At 36.1% G+C, this 15,059-nt stretch overlaps 1 long non-coding RNA gene across 2 annotated transcripts in view; it reads left to right on the top strand.

Annotated features, from left to right (window-relative positions):
• LOC139362972 (uncharacterized) overlaps nucleotides 1-13,758 on the top strand; it is an 89,866-nt gene extending 76,108 nt beyond the window's left edge. For both annotated transcript variants that reach the window (XR_011622677.1, XR_011622676.1), the window contains one exon: nucleotides 12,148-13,758. This is a non-coding gene — a long non-coding RNA (uncharacterized lncRNA). The remainder of the gene's footprint in view (nucleotides 1-12,147) is intronic.
• Nucleotides 13,759-15,059: the final 1,301 nt, after the last annotated feature.

The following is a 15,059-nucleotide window of genomic DNA, read 5'->3' as shown; positions in this document are numbered from 1 at the left end:
AAACAAGCTATTGAAAGTGTTGAAATTTTAACAAAATATACTAAATTTTGATGAGTTTCCTTTTTTAGGTTACTGATTATCTTTGCCAGCAATCTGAAAGGTTCTTTTTGACCTTCTGTGTAATTCATGTGGATAGCAGCAGAGATTCTCTATTGTACCAGCATTATTTTATGTGCTTTATGTTGACTAAATTTCTTGATTATGTAATATGAAAAAAAAGGAAGAAAAGTTCCTCACTTATAATAGAACTAAGTTTTTTTTTTTTTTTTTTTTGAGATGGAGTCTTGCTCTGTCAACCCAGGCTGGAGTGCAGTGGCATGATCTCAGCTCACTGCAACCTCCGCCTCCCAGGTTCAAGTTTTTCCCTTGTCTCAGCTTCCCAAGTAGCTGGGACTGCAGGAGCACACTACCACGCTCAGCTAATTTTTGTATTTTTAGTACAGACAGGGTTTCACCATATTAGTCAAGCTGGTCTTGAACTCCGGACCTAAGGTGATCCACACGCCTTGACCTCCCAAAGTGCTGGCATTACAGGCATGAGCCACCATGCCGAGCCTAGAACTAAGGTTTTCACCACCCTGCTAATTTCGATGTTTATTTTTGTTTTATTGTCATTTTACTTAAATAGGTAACTAATTATTATTTCTCAGGCACCCATCATCTTATCCCAATCTTGGTTCCAAATCTCAAGACATTATGATTTTAGCCTTCTCAAATTCAGGTCCTAAGTATGGAAAAAATAAAATAAAAATTCAGACTATCTTTTACATGCAAACTATCTTTGAGGTTTCCCAGAGGGCTCCTAGAAAACAATCACAAAAATTTGTTCTTTTGCTCATAAAAAGAGGCATTAGAAATACTGAGTTTTGTTTGATTTGCTACTGTTATAACAATTGCATGGGAAAATTGTCAAATTTGGAAAAGCACACTTTTCTCTAGGTTAAGTTTGTAAACGTTAATGTTATTAATCCAAATATTTCAGAAATTGTATGCTTTATGTGAAGTCCTTGGAGATTTGTCAATGCCTTGCTTTCCATAATATATTTCAGCTCTGGGGAAACCCTGATCAAGATCATTATGAAATAGTTCTGTCGGATTTTTTAGCATTTGTCAGAATCCTATTGTGCTTATGTGATGACATTAAGCAATATACACTTATCTGTTATAATTTCAGTTTTTACTTCAAATGCTCACTTGTCTGCAACCTTGCTTTTTTCGTTTGAGTCTGTTGGGAGACATGGCGTTTATGGGCTTCTCATACTCCTTGCCGAGATTTCAAGGACCTGGTTGCTGTTTTACCTGGGCCAGTTCCCAAGGCTGTGTCCTCATAAGTTTCTTTGAGGGATGAAATAAAACTTCCATCTGAGGCAGAGATTAGGCTTGCTTACTGCTTACTACAGAAGTGATGAATTTCCTCAAACTCAGTGTTCTTCAGACTGTGACATAAACCCTATGCATGCACAGCATCTATCTGGACCCTCTCTGTCACCCCTGTGAGACTTAGGTACAAAAGAAACTAAATTCAACTATATTCGTTTACGTCGCTTGCTGTGATGTAAGTAATAAAGTCCTCTGTCTCTGATCCAGGAGTCTCATGTCTTCTGTTCGTACCCAAGAAACAGTAAGAGCATATCTTAGAGCTATCTTAGTGGTTTGTAAGTAGAGTAAAATCAATTCCCACACCCAACAAAAGCTAGAGTCTTCTAGGCTAGTGCTTCTACACTGGAGGTGCAGATTGGATTGCCCAAGAGTTTTCTACATGCTTAGGCCCCACTCCAGACCTACTGAATTCTTTACTTGACATTCTTGGCATATTATGTATATTACATGCTATATTTCAAGATTTTTTCTCATTAAAATCATTCATCCAATTTTGTAAATCAGATATAACATTCCGTGATGTTTCTGAAAATAGATTTGATCATTTTTCTCAGGAACTTTTTTTTGGAATGGTTTTGTTATCTTTGTTTTTCATGTCACTGAAATAATCATATACTCCTGTCAACTGCATTATTCAACTCTACAGTTGTTCTATACTAGGTAGAAAAATCTCATAAAATTTTCACGTTTGAAAATTATTAGTAAGAAATTAACTACAGCCATTAATTCTCTTCTGTCTTCAGATAGTATTTGTTTTACTCTGATGATCACACGGAGTCTCTGCTATAAGCTACAAGGAAGATTTTGTGAGTTCAGCTAAGAACGAGAGCTTTGGAGCCTTCAGGAAAAGGCTTGAACTGCAACCTGTTAACTTATCAAAGCTGATCTTGTATTGATTAGAGCAGGGATCAGCAAAGGATGGCCTGCTTCCCCGGAAAGACACTGCCTGTTTTTGTAAATGTTTTATTGAAACACAACATGTCCACTTATATTTGTATTGTCTTTTGTGACTTTTCTTTTGCTAAAATGGCAGAGCTCAGTAGTTGTGACAGAGAGTATCTGGCCTGCAAATTATTATTTTTTTCTTTTTCTCTTGTCCATACTGCAGTGCAGTCACAGCTCACCATAGCCTTGAACTCCTGGTCTCAAGAGATCCTCCTGCCTCAGCCTCCTGAGTAGCCAGGATTATAGGCACATGCCAGCATGCTCAGATAATTTTTTGATTTTTTTGTAGAAACTGAATTTTGCTTTGTTGTCCAGGCTAGTCTCGAACTCCTGGGCTCAGGGTATTCTCCCACTTCAGCCTCCCAAAGCTCCTGGCCTGGCCTGCAAATTCTAAAATAGTTAGATAAACTGAGATTTTATAGAGATAATTTGCTTTCAGATTCTACCAGTGGATGGGACTGGGTTTCTCGTATTATTTTAGGTTGAAAACTAGACAGCTTCATGAAACTGGTAACACAAGATTCAGCAGTGCAAGAAATAATTAAATAGATCTAAATGAGCTAATGAGGAAATTTTTATTATAGTAATTTGTTTGTTTGAAATAGTGTTGTTTTTTCTATTTTTTTGAATATATGAGGAAGTCCTATCTTTTCTAAGCCATTAACAACCCACAGAAGTTTAATAAACTGCCTTTGTAAACTGAAAAAAAATTTGTAAATGGTAGCTGATTTATAATGACTTATGTATTTCAAAGCTTTTACTAAGTATCATTACTTTTCATAGTAACATAGTTACGTAAATAGATTCAGTACAATCTGTCCTCTGTTTTACCAGGTTATGTTTGGACAAATCAACTATGCAACCAAGGTGAATATCATCTTTGAAAATAGTACAAATATAATTTGATAGGATAAGTCACTTTTAAGGAACTAATGTTGATTTTATGTGTGGAGTTGATGCCTACAAAACCTGCCCGGAAATACTGGCTTACAGGGTTTTGGTCTTACAGATGGCAAGGTGGTCACTTCTTTGTAGAATAAAAGCTTTAAACAATTTGAGGGACCCCTAGAAGAGAGGAATTCCCTCAAATCTGTAAGTTACTACAGTTGAAATTTGATGTAGGTATTTGCTTGGTCTTGATTTTCCAGTCTTAGGAGAATGAATAAGAGATGTTTCTAAATGCACAAATACAATAGTTGATACAGAGAAATCCAGAAATTAGTCATATGTTAAATAATCCCGATATAATGAGATAAATGTTGGTACTTGCATGAGGCAGAAAATATTGAGAAAGAAATTATTTCTTATGGAAACTTACAGACAGAAGTTAAGTTTGTGTTCTCACTGGTTGTTACACATTACATAGCTCTAGATTCTCAAAACAGTCTCGAAGAGATTTGTCAACACTCTTGCTACATCTTATTAGCAATCAATCAGGCTAAAAATTGTGGGTGGAACCAATTATTTTGGTGATCAAGAATACTCCTTATTTGAGATAAATATGATCTTAAAGTTGAGCGTCGTTGGAGACTGTATTAATTTCTTATGCTACTATAAAAAATTACTACTAACTTAATGGCTCAAAACAACATGAATTTATTATCCTGCAGTTCTGAGGTCAGAAATCAGAAATGGGTCTCACTGAGACCATTTTGCAGAGGGCAGAGCTGCATTCTTCTGGAAGCCCTAGAGGAGAATTGGTTTCCTTGACTTTTGCAGTTTCTAGAAGCTACCTGCCTTCCTGCACTCGTGGCCTACCTTCTCCATTTTCAAAGTCAGCAATTGCATAAATTCAGTCTCTCCTTCCATTATCACATGTCCTTCTCTTACTTTGACTTTCCTGTGTTTTCTTTCAATATAAGGATTTCTGTGATTACATTGGGCCTATCCAGATAATCCAGGATAATCTCCCAACCTCAAGATCCTCAATTTAATCACAACTGCATAGTCTCATTTGCCATGTAAATTAACATATTCACAGGCTCTGGGGGTTGTGGAGAGTGGGCATTATTCTGCCTAGCACAGAGATGATAGGAAACAGTGAGAAAGACTGAAAAGATTACTGAAAAGTGAGAAAGAATGAAAAGTAAGTGCTGCCTAAACGTATTTTTTCAGGTCATCTGATTCTATGGTGTTTCTACAACTTTCATTGCCTTTAAGCTTTTTAACCACTCTGTAAATTGCAAATAAGTGATACCAACAAAGGATTCCTGACTATAGACATGTAAATATATTTTGTCCAGAGGAAATATAATTCCTTTCCTGTTACCACCAGCACAACCACACCCTTCATAGAATAAGTGAGATTTGTAAATTCATTTCTACACACATTTAATGCTTACAAGGATTTATTCATTTGAAATCTCCTATAAACTGTATAATCTCCTTAAAAATTAATAGTAACATCTTATTGTTTTCCTTATAAATTAATAAACTACAAACAATCTTTGACCTAGGTTCATTTAATAGTTTTATAGAAGTCATGATTATACCCTCTCTTAAAACTTATCCTTCAACATAGGGACTTTTAATCACATACAAAAGGAGATAGCATAGTATTGTGTTGGTGCAAAGATAATTGTGGTTTTTGTCTACTTTAATGGCAAAAACCACAATTACTTTCACATCAACCTAATATAATGAAGTCCCATCACTCAGCTCCAAGAAACATGAGGCTAAGGCCAATGTTGCCTCTCTATACTTTCTTCCATTTTCTCCCTCCTATTATCCTGAAGTGAATTGTGAAGACCATATTATCTCATCCATAAATATTTATTGTGATTCTTTAATAAGGACTCCCTTAATATAGCCAAAATATTAGTATCTCACCTAAAGTTAATAATTTCTTAACATAATCAAATATCCAGTGTTCAAATTCTCAATTGTCTCATAAAAGTCATGAATGCATTTTTTTGTGAATTGCAAATTTCTAATGTATCATTCATTTGTTCTTTATTAGTTAGAATATCTGTGTAAAGAAAAACATCTCCTGATCTTTTATTCTTTTATTAGATTATCCAGCGGTATAATTTATGTAGACAAGGCAAACAAATGCCTTATTTCTTTTCTTTATTTACTGTATCCCAAAATAATAAATTATTTCCCTAGAATCTGGTAAGTATGACACAATAGATGTTTTCTCCCCTCCCTCCCTATGGTTCTCTCTCTCTCTCACTGTGCATGTGTGTGTGTGTATTTTGCCATCATTATGAATGCATGAACAAACATATTTAATGTATTTGAATCATTTGCAGTTTTTATTCTTTTACATAACAATCTTTGGCCAGTGGGAGTCCTTTTAAGTCAGCTCCTGAATCCTCTTGATGTGATCCTAGTCACATATAATAGTGTTCTTGTTCTATGGTATGATAAAGTATCCAGGCTCATCTTGTACTTTTTCCGCCCCAGGTCTGGAATCAGCCTGTAGGAAATGGTATGTGTAGACCATGATAGAGGTGTTTTTAATTATTTCTTAATTTTTTGTAGAGATAGGATCTTGCTATGTTGCCCAGGCTGATCTCGAACTCCTGACCTCAAGTGATTCTCCTGCCTCAGCCTCCCAAAGTGCTAGATTACAGTCATGAGCCACTATGCCTGGCCTGATAGAGGTAGTTATTGCTACCAGATGGGCCATTTTTTTCTAGGCAGTTTCAGAGTTATTAAATATATATGTATTTTTGATACATATATATTATATATTATACATATTTTAAACACAAAACACATTAAGAATTTATACTTTTACCTCTAATTCAAATTCACAGTTATTAGTTTATATGTAACCTATTCTATCTGAACTATATATTTTCTTTATCCCGCACAGAGAATCCTAGTTCTTAGGTATATTACAGATGCTATAATCAAAATACCATGAGCAAAATCCAAATACCACAAGCAAAAGACCAATTAGTCTTTTTTCTTTATCCTGCATTACCCAGAAAGCAATCTGAGAGGAGCAATATAATATTAGCAATGATATGCATATAGAAATAGGTTATAAATTATTTTGAAAAAAGCTATTTTTCTTGTCTGTACCAAAATATATCATGTATCCCATAAATATATACACATATTACGTACTCACAAAAATTAAAAATAAAAATAAGTAGATAAAAAGAAAGATCTTTTTGACCTTAGGGCATACAGCACTAGAAACGTACAAATTACTGTATTTTTAAAACTCTTAGGAAACTTTCCATTTTGTAACTATAGAGTCAACAGAATATTCACATATGTCAGAGTCCTGAAAGTTATCTTGAAAAACAAATATAAAATTGACAGAACCGTGAGACAGAAGTCATCAGGAACTCTGATAATTTTTTTGTACCCTCTCTAAGCAAATAACGACTAGCTATATATGGATTTTCTTTTTCACATTGCAGGGAAAGAAACTTCTATTTTGTTTAAGCTGTGCTACTTTTTGTTAGTGTATTATATACAGTAGAAACTAATTCTATTGGATACAAAAGATAAGAAAATCAAATGGAATTTAATAATAATAGATAAAAGAGGAATTATTAACTAAGATAAAGATACACCAAAAAATTATTGAAACACAGTTTGATCTGTAATGTAGAATTTGAGATGTGTGTGATTTTCTAATTCTTTTTTTTTTTTTTTTTTTTTTGAGACAGAGTTTCTCTCTGTCACCAGGCTGGAGTGCAGTGGCATGATCTCTGCTCACTGCAACCTCTGCCTCCCGGGTTCAAGCAATTCTCCTGCCTCAGCCTCCCGAGTAGTTGAAACTACAGGCGTGTGCCAGCGCACCCAGCTAATTTTTTGTATTTTTACTAGAGATGGGGTTTAACCATGTTGTCCAGGGTGGTCTCGATCTCTTGACCTTGTGATACTCCCGCCTTGGCCTCCCAAAGTGCTGGGATTACAGGTATGAGTCACCACACCCGGCCCTAATTCTAAATGTATTTAAATTAGAAATTGCCAAACAATAACTAGAGGAAAAAAGAAGTCTTTGAAATGTTAGAAATTAATTGTTAGACTTTCCTAGTTGCCTTTTATGTTGATTTTCATGTTTACCTTATATATATATATAATTTTTATTATTTTATTTAAATTATGTTTTATAATTCTAACTAATCTTTAGATTTTATGTTAAAATTGAGTGAAGATAAATCCTCATTTTCAGTGAATATCCCTAAAAACTAATAAGGGTGTGCATGTATATTTTTAGTTATCATTTAAAGAATATGTATTTTTTTATTTTCAGCAATTTAATTTCCACTATGTTTAATTCAGTGATGTCAGAATTCTTTTTCACTCTGACTCTAACAAGTATTGACAGTCTTTAAGTTTTACAGTGATATTAGGGATAAGAGTAATGCCAATAACTATTTAATCTCATTTCACTGCAATCTCCACCTCTGAGGTTCAAGCGATTCTCCTGCCTCAGCCTCCAGAGTAGCTGGAATTACAGATGTGCACCACCATGCCCAGCTAATTTTTGTATTTTTAGTAGAGATGGGGTTTCGCCATGTTGACCAGGCTGGTCTCAAACTCCTGACCTCAAGTGATCTGCCTGCCTCGGCCTCCCAAAGTGCTGGGATTACAGGCATGAGCCACCGGACCTGGGCTCAAGTTCCAGTTTAGATATGACTTCCTCCTTCCCATTCCCTGCTTACCCCTTTAGATAACTTCTCATATTCAATTGTAACTGCTTCTTTACCCATCAGTTCTACTTCAGACTGAAACTACACCTTGTTTTCAATGTAAATCTGTGCCTCCTACAGGCCTTGGTAGTAATTGTTGCTTAATTAATAATAACCTGGTAACAATTAGCCAAGGTCGCTGAGCATCTCTGACAGATAGGAAGCCTCCTGAGGATAAGAAATCCATTTCTGGTACCTAACACTTCAGAAAAGGCACTCCGTAAGTATTCAGGAATCATAAAGAAATATAAGGGAAGTCAACTATGGCATCCTCATGGGGTGCTAAAGCCCCAAGCTTTGTTTACATGTAACTTTAGCCAGAGTAAAATTGCTTTCTACTGTTTCAGTTTAATTCATCAAACATTTAGTGAGTGCTGTGGGTTTCTTTAGAATTGCAAAGATAATTAAGAGTAAGAGCCTCCTCTTGAAGCATTTAGACACCGGTATGGAAACTCCTGCAGGTGACCAACCACAAGAAAGTTATCCACCAAAGGCAAAACACATCTAAAGATGAGTGTGGTTTAAGGGGTGTTGCAGCACCTAAGATATTTATTTCAAGGCTACGCCAATTATCATTGCAGACTATCCTGGATCATTTATAGCTGTACCCTGGGAATCCTTCCTCTTTAGGAATTCCAATAAAGCTTGGGCAGTTTTCCAACCAAAAATATCTGGAGTTGATAAAAATTTAAGAAGCTCTTCAGTAGCAACTTTATTTCTCATTAGAAATCGGTTTAGGACAGAAATACCATTTGACCCAGCAATCCCATTACTGGGTATATGCCCAAAGGATTATAAATCATTCTACTATAAAAACACATGCACACATATGTTTATTGCAGCAGTGTTCACAATAGCAAATACTTGGAACCAACCCAGATGCCCATCAATGATAAACTGGATAAAGAAAATGTGACACATATACACCATGAAATACTATGCAGCTGTAAAAAAGAATGAGTTCATGTCCTTTACATGGACACAGATGAAGCTGGAAACCATCATTCTCAGTAAACTAACACAAGAACAGAAAACCAAACACCACATGTTCTCACTCCTAAGTGGGAGTTGTACAATGAGAACATGTGGACACAGGGAGGGAAACATCATATACTAGGGCCTGTTGGGGGGTTGGGGGGGAAAGGAGGGAGAGCATTTGTACAAATACCTAATGCATGCAGGGCTTCAAACCTAGATGACGGGTTGATAGGTGCAGCAAACTACCATGAAACATGTGTAACAAACCTGCATGTTCTGCACATGTGTCCCAGAACTTAAAGTAAAATAAAATAATATATATTTTTAAAAAAAGAGAGAGGGAGAGAGAGAAATAGGTTCAGGATTGGCCAGACTTAATTAGCATAGAAACCCCTCCCGCTTTTGTCCATCAAGGTAAGTTATGTATCATTTCCTGTTGGTCAGTGGATCCATGTGAATCAACAACCATGTGCATTTGGCCCTATGCTGTAAAATTTGAGCACTGCCAGAGGTGCCAGTAAGGATAATGACCTTTATCCTGGCCAGAGCCTCCAGTTGCAAATGACTGCAATACCGTAATCTGACTAGAGATTAGAGAATCACGGGGTGCAATTTTCCATAGTACAATTGCATTTTTATTTTTCCTGCCAATGATGAAAGGCTTCTAGTTGTGCCTAATTCGAGAATATGAATTTTCAGTGACCGAAATTTAAATTTATTACCAACAAAACACACATCACCGGTACCCTAAACTGAATTAGAACCTACAGTTCGCCTGGGCAATAAACGAGTTTGCAAACTTATTTTAACTGCTAAGAACTTTTCAGCATAGTTTTTATTTTTTAATGTTAAATTGGGAATTAGATGGGCAGGGTAGTAATTCTTAATAAAAATTGCTTGGCTAACTTCCTATGTTTCACTAAAAATTTATATCCTAATATTATTTTTCTATATTCTGCAGGCATGATATAAACTGAGTTACTTAAGGACCCCTGCTGAAAGGTAGAAATTACCATAGGAGTGTCCCAATTCTTACCCATCCCTAAGGCAGTATATACAAATATAATCTGAAGAGATCAAGAGACAAAGGATTAGGAAAGAGGCAAAGGTTAATACATAATGTTAGCTCGTATGAGCGACAGAATATTTTGCCTTTCTCATCATATAAAGCACCAGCACAGATGTTTCCAAATAATGGCTTGTTCCACAAAAAATGTGTTCCTTTAATAGTGAGAGCCATATTTTTGTGTTATGCTGGCTTACCGCACATTTAAAATTGACATACATTGGAGCACTTCAAATTTATATCTTCATTTCGGCCATTCATTTAGTAGGTCAAATCATCATTATATTTCACTGGGATGGGGGATTTTAATTCATTTAACATTTTAATCTTTCATCAGTTTTTCATTTCAGGGGATTTCACAGCATATACGGGATTTGTATAAATTTGGGTGCAGTAAATTTATTCTTTTAACAGTTTTATTCTTTCATCAGAAATTCATTTAAATGGATTCCACTATATATCACTTCCACTTCCAGTGCAGCTTTAGGTCAGGCTGTAATTGATGCAAAAGCAATGAGGTATTAAAAGAGATAGGAAATATCTGAAATTGGAAAGGGTTCAAGAAGTGGGCTATTGTAAGGGCATTACACTCCTCAGATAAGGTGGGGAGGAGAGAATAATATAGCATTTTGATCTGAAGCCTTGCATGCTTTATAATTTCAATTCTCAACAAAGTCAAAAAGATCTATTTTATCTAAGCTTGTGTCTTTAAAACAAAATTAAGTGCTTCAGTGCCCTGAAACAGCCCCCATATGGCAATGTGAATGTACATGCTTGTCTTTACTATCCATTTGAATTAATAGCACAGCTTCTTTCCGTGAACATTCTATCTTCTCCCTCCCCCCGCCGACATTCATTAAATGACATCCAAGTGATAAACATTAATATAATAAACACAGTAGCTCTGGAAATAACCCAGGGAAGAGGCGCACTCTATCATGTGTTCATATAGAGGTAGATGAAAATCACCAGTAGTGCATTATAGTCAGCGATGGAAAACTGCAGTATGAGAGATGCTTTTACCAAAGAGCAAAGGTGCTAGTGCTTGTTTTGTGTGCATCAGAAAAGTGAAGGGTGACCTTGAGAAAGTCCTCTTTGCTCTCTAGGTCTCTGAAAAGGAAGTGACTGCTTTTATAGTATCTACTGTAAGAGGGTGTTGATGTCTTAGATTGGCAAATGAAATGTGCTATAGAAATGACAGGTTGAAGTCAACCTTGATTTGAATTTGTTAATGTCACTTTGGAGAATATACTACCTCAGGAAGAAAAGAAAAGAACAAAAATAAGAAGGAAAGAAGGAAAGGAAAAGGAGGAAAGAAAGGAGGAGAACGGGGTTTATCTTGTGATATTGTCATTGTTGCATTTACTACATTCCTTTATAAGATTGACAGTTACTTATAGTCTTCCCCTAGTTTATTGGCACCGTGGAGTGCCTGTTATGTCGAGTGTCTAATAAACATTTGTTGAATTGAATGAAATTGTACTGAATTAGAAGAATATCAATAAGGCTGAGAAAGATTATGCAAGCCCATCCTTTGCTACCCCTACCCCAAACCACTGCAAGGTCATTGTATAATCTAGTGTTAGAAATATGAAGTCAATTGACTTATCACTCTGTTCATAGCAAATGTCCTTTTACTGCATCTGGCTACAGAGAGAAGGTGGCTGAGAGAAAAAAGGATGCAGTCAGATTAAACATCTAAATTAATATTTCTCATGATAATGCTGATGGATCATGCAAGATCGTGGGAGGGATATATGAGGGAGGGGCATATCTTATTTCCACACTATGTCACACTGAGCTCTCTTGTGGCTCCTGTTACCATATTATAGAGGGTCTAGTTCAGGGCCATCTATAGGTTTGTATTTATGGCACTTTTACATAGAGGTTTACAAGTAAGTTGGGAGCAATCAAAAGATTTGCCGATACATTCAGGGTAACTCTGGTTGGTTCTAGATTCCACAAAACATCCTAAAATTGCCCCAAATATAAAAAGTATGGTATATTTCATTTTATGTTAAAAAAAGAAGCTACCCTTTTCAACAATGGCCTAGAAGAGAAAGGGAGAATGCCAAAGATAATAATGGTTTTGTTTTTTGTTCACCCCACCCCCAGGGCTTCAGGCACATCTGTGGACTGCATGCTGTCAAGTCTGGTCAACAGTTTTTCAAGTCTGTTTGGGTGAGGCTCCTGGTCCTCCAAAGGACACCATATGTCCCAAGAAGTTTATTACAGTAACGTGAGAGCACCTAACTGAAGGCTAATTTTATTTGGATTTAGCTTATCAACGTAGCTGTCAAGCTACAACTCGGAAGGTGAATTTCACTGTGTGGACAATTTTGTAACCTTTCAAATGATAATTGCCTGAATTCTTATGCAGGCATATATTGATGGAGGCTGACAGATGTTAAAAAGAGCAGAACCACAAGCCACACCATCGAACTGAAGATAAAAAAATTATCTTTCCACTTATCCTTTCTCTATTGCTATTTTTGTAATGTATGAATTTTTTCTTTTAAATGCAAAATATGAAGCAGGGCCCCCATTCATCTAACTGATCTTGCCTGTATGTTTTCTTTCACTTTGGCTGCTCTTCCGATCTGCAATCTCCCACCAGCAATTTCAGATCAGTGTGCTTCTCTAGATAATTGTCCAGCTATTACTCTTTAAAAAATATTTTGTTAAGATCTTCCATTAATATTTGAGTAATCTGGTTCAGGAAGAGCTAAGAAAGTCTGACAAACAGTAATCATCAACTTCAAAAAGGCTAAGACTCACTGTGTATTAAAGTGAGCATCATGAGTGTGTAAGGAATCAAAGAATTCCTTCTGAGCTCTTGAAAATTCACACCTGCATGGTGCATCTCTTTCTATCCTTTTACTTTCAACCTGCATATGTTATTTTTAAACTGAGTTTCTTGTAGATAGCATCTAGTTGAGTCATATGTTTTATTCATTCTGCCAATCTCTGTTACTATATTGTATATTTAAATTATTTACACTATAGGTAATGTGATAGGGCTTAAGTCTGCTATACTCTTTTTGTTTTGTTTTGTTTTGTTTTTTTCTATTCCATCTGTTTCTCATCCCCGCATCTCCCTTTTCTTGCCTTCCTGTGAGTTAGTTTGCCATTTAGGGAGGATTTCGTTTTGATTTATCTAAGTTTTTGAGTAGATTTGCTATGGATTGAATTGAGTCCTCTCCAATTTATATATTGAAGCTCTGGCCTTCAATGTGGTGGCATTTGGAGATGGGACTTTGGGGAAGTTATTAGATTTAGAGAAGGTCATAAAGGTGACAACACGCTCATGATGGGATTAGTGCCCTAATACAAGAGGAAGAGAGACAGCTGTCTTTCTGTCTCTCAGCTCTTGCACAAAGAAGAAGTCACATTAATACACAGCAAGATGATCACTGCCTACAAACCAAGAGAAGAGTGAAACCTCAGAATGCAATCTACCTTGCTGGCACCTTGATCTTGGACTCCCCAGTTTCCAGAACTGTAAGAAATAAATTCATGTTGTTTAAGCCACCTAGTCTATGGTATTTTGTTATGGCATCCAGTGCTGACTAATGCAATATTTCTTTGCATAGTTTTTCTTTCTTTCTTCTTCTTCTTTTTTTTTTTTTCCTTAAAGTTTCTCATGGTCTGGCTCTATTGCCCAAGCTGGAGTGCAGTGGCATGATCACAACTCACTGAAACCTCTGCCTCCCAGGCTTAAGCCATCCTCCCACCTCAGCTTCCTGAGTAGCTGGGACTAAAGGTGCACACCACCTCTCCCAACTACTTTTTGTATTTTTTGTAGAGATGGGGTATCGCCATGTTGCTGAGGCTTGTCAGGAACTTTTGAGCTCAAGCAATCCTCCCACTTTGGCCTCCTAAAGTGCTGGGATTACTGGCGTGAGCCACTGAATTCAGCTAATGTATAGTTTTCTTAGTGATTGCTCTAGGTATTATAATCGGCATATAAAAGTTAACCCAGTCCACTGGTATTGACATGTTACTACTTCCAGCGAAATGTAGAAACCTTATTTCCACTTAGGTCTCTTTAGCCTCCCACATTGAAAATACAATTAACTTGAATATTTTCTCTTTATTAATTGGATTTTTGCTTCGATCATCAAATATGATTTTAAAAACTCATGAGGAGGCTGGTCTACTTACTCTTATTTTTACTCATTGCATTTTTTGTTTCTTTCTGGAGTTCCAAATCTTACTTTGTTATCATTGCCCTTCTGTCTGGAGAACTTCCTTTAACCATTCTTTAAGGATAAGTCTGCTGATGACAACTTTTCTTAGATTGCCTTTGTCTGAGAATGTATTTATTTCCCCATTCATTCTTGAAGGATATATTTGGGGTTGACAGTTCTTTCCTCTAGGCACTTGAAGAACATCAGACTTCTCCCTGGTCTCCATGGTTTCAGATGAGAAAGCTGTCATTCTAATTGTTGTTCCACTATGGTAATGCGCTGTTTCTCTCCAGCTACTTTCAAGATTTTTTCTTTGTTTTTACTTTTCAGAACTTCAATTATATGTGTCTTGGTGTGGAGTGCTTTGAGTTTATTCTACTTGGGGTTTTCTTCGCTTGTTGAAACTGTTGATAGATGTTTTACACAAAATTTAAAAAAATTTTAGCTCTTACATCTTCACATACTTTTTTCATTCCACTCTCTTTCTTCTCCTCTTATGAGGTTCTGATGACACGAATGCTGGATCTTTCATTATTGTCACACAGATGTCTGAAGCCTTGTGTGTGTATGCAAGTATGTACATGTTAGTTTTCTCTCTGTTGTTCAGATTGAGTAATTTGTTGTTCTATTTTCAAATTTATTTATTCTGTCCTCTGTCATGCTTATTCTGCTACTGAGCACTGCCAGAGAAATTTTTATTTCAGTTATTGTACTTTTTAGTTCTATAATTTCCATTTAGTCTTTTGATTTGTAGTTACATATTTTGTTTCATTTTCATTTGCTTCCAGGGTATTCATAACTGTTTTCTGAATAACCTTCACGATGACTAAGAGAAAA

The sequence above is a fragment of the Macaca nemestrina genome, chromosome 4 (genome assembly GCF_043159975.1).
Source record: "Macaca nemestrina isolate mMacNem1 chromosome 4, mMacNem.hap1, whole genome shotgun sequence".
Lineage (NCBI taxonomy): Eukaryota > Metazoa > Chordata > Mammalia > Primates > Cercopithecidae > Macaca > Macaca nemestrina.
This window is presented reverse-complemented; position numbering and strand designations above follow the sequence as displayed.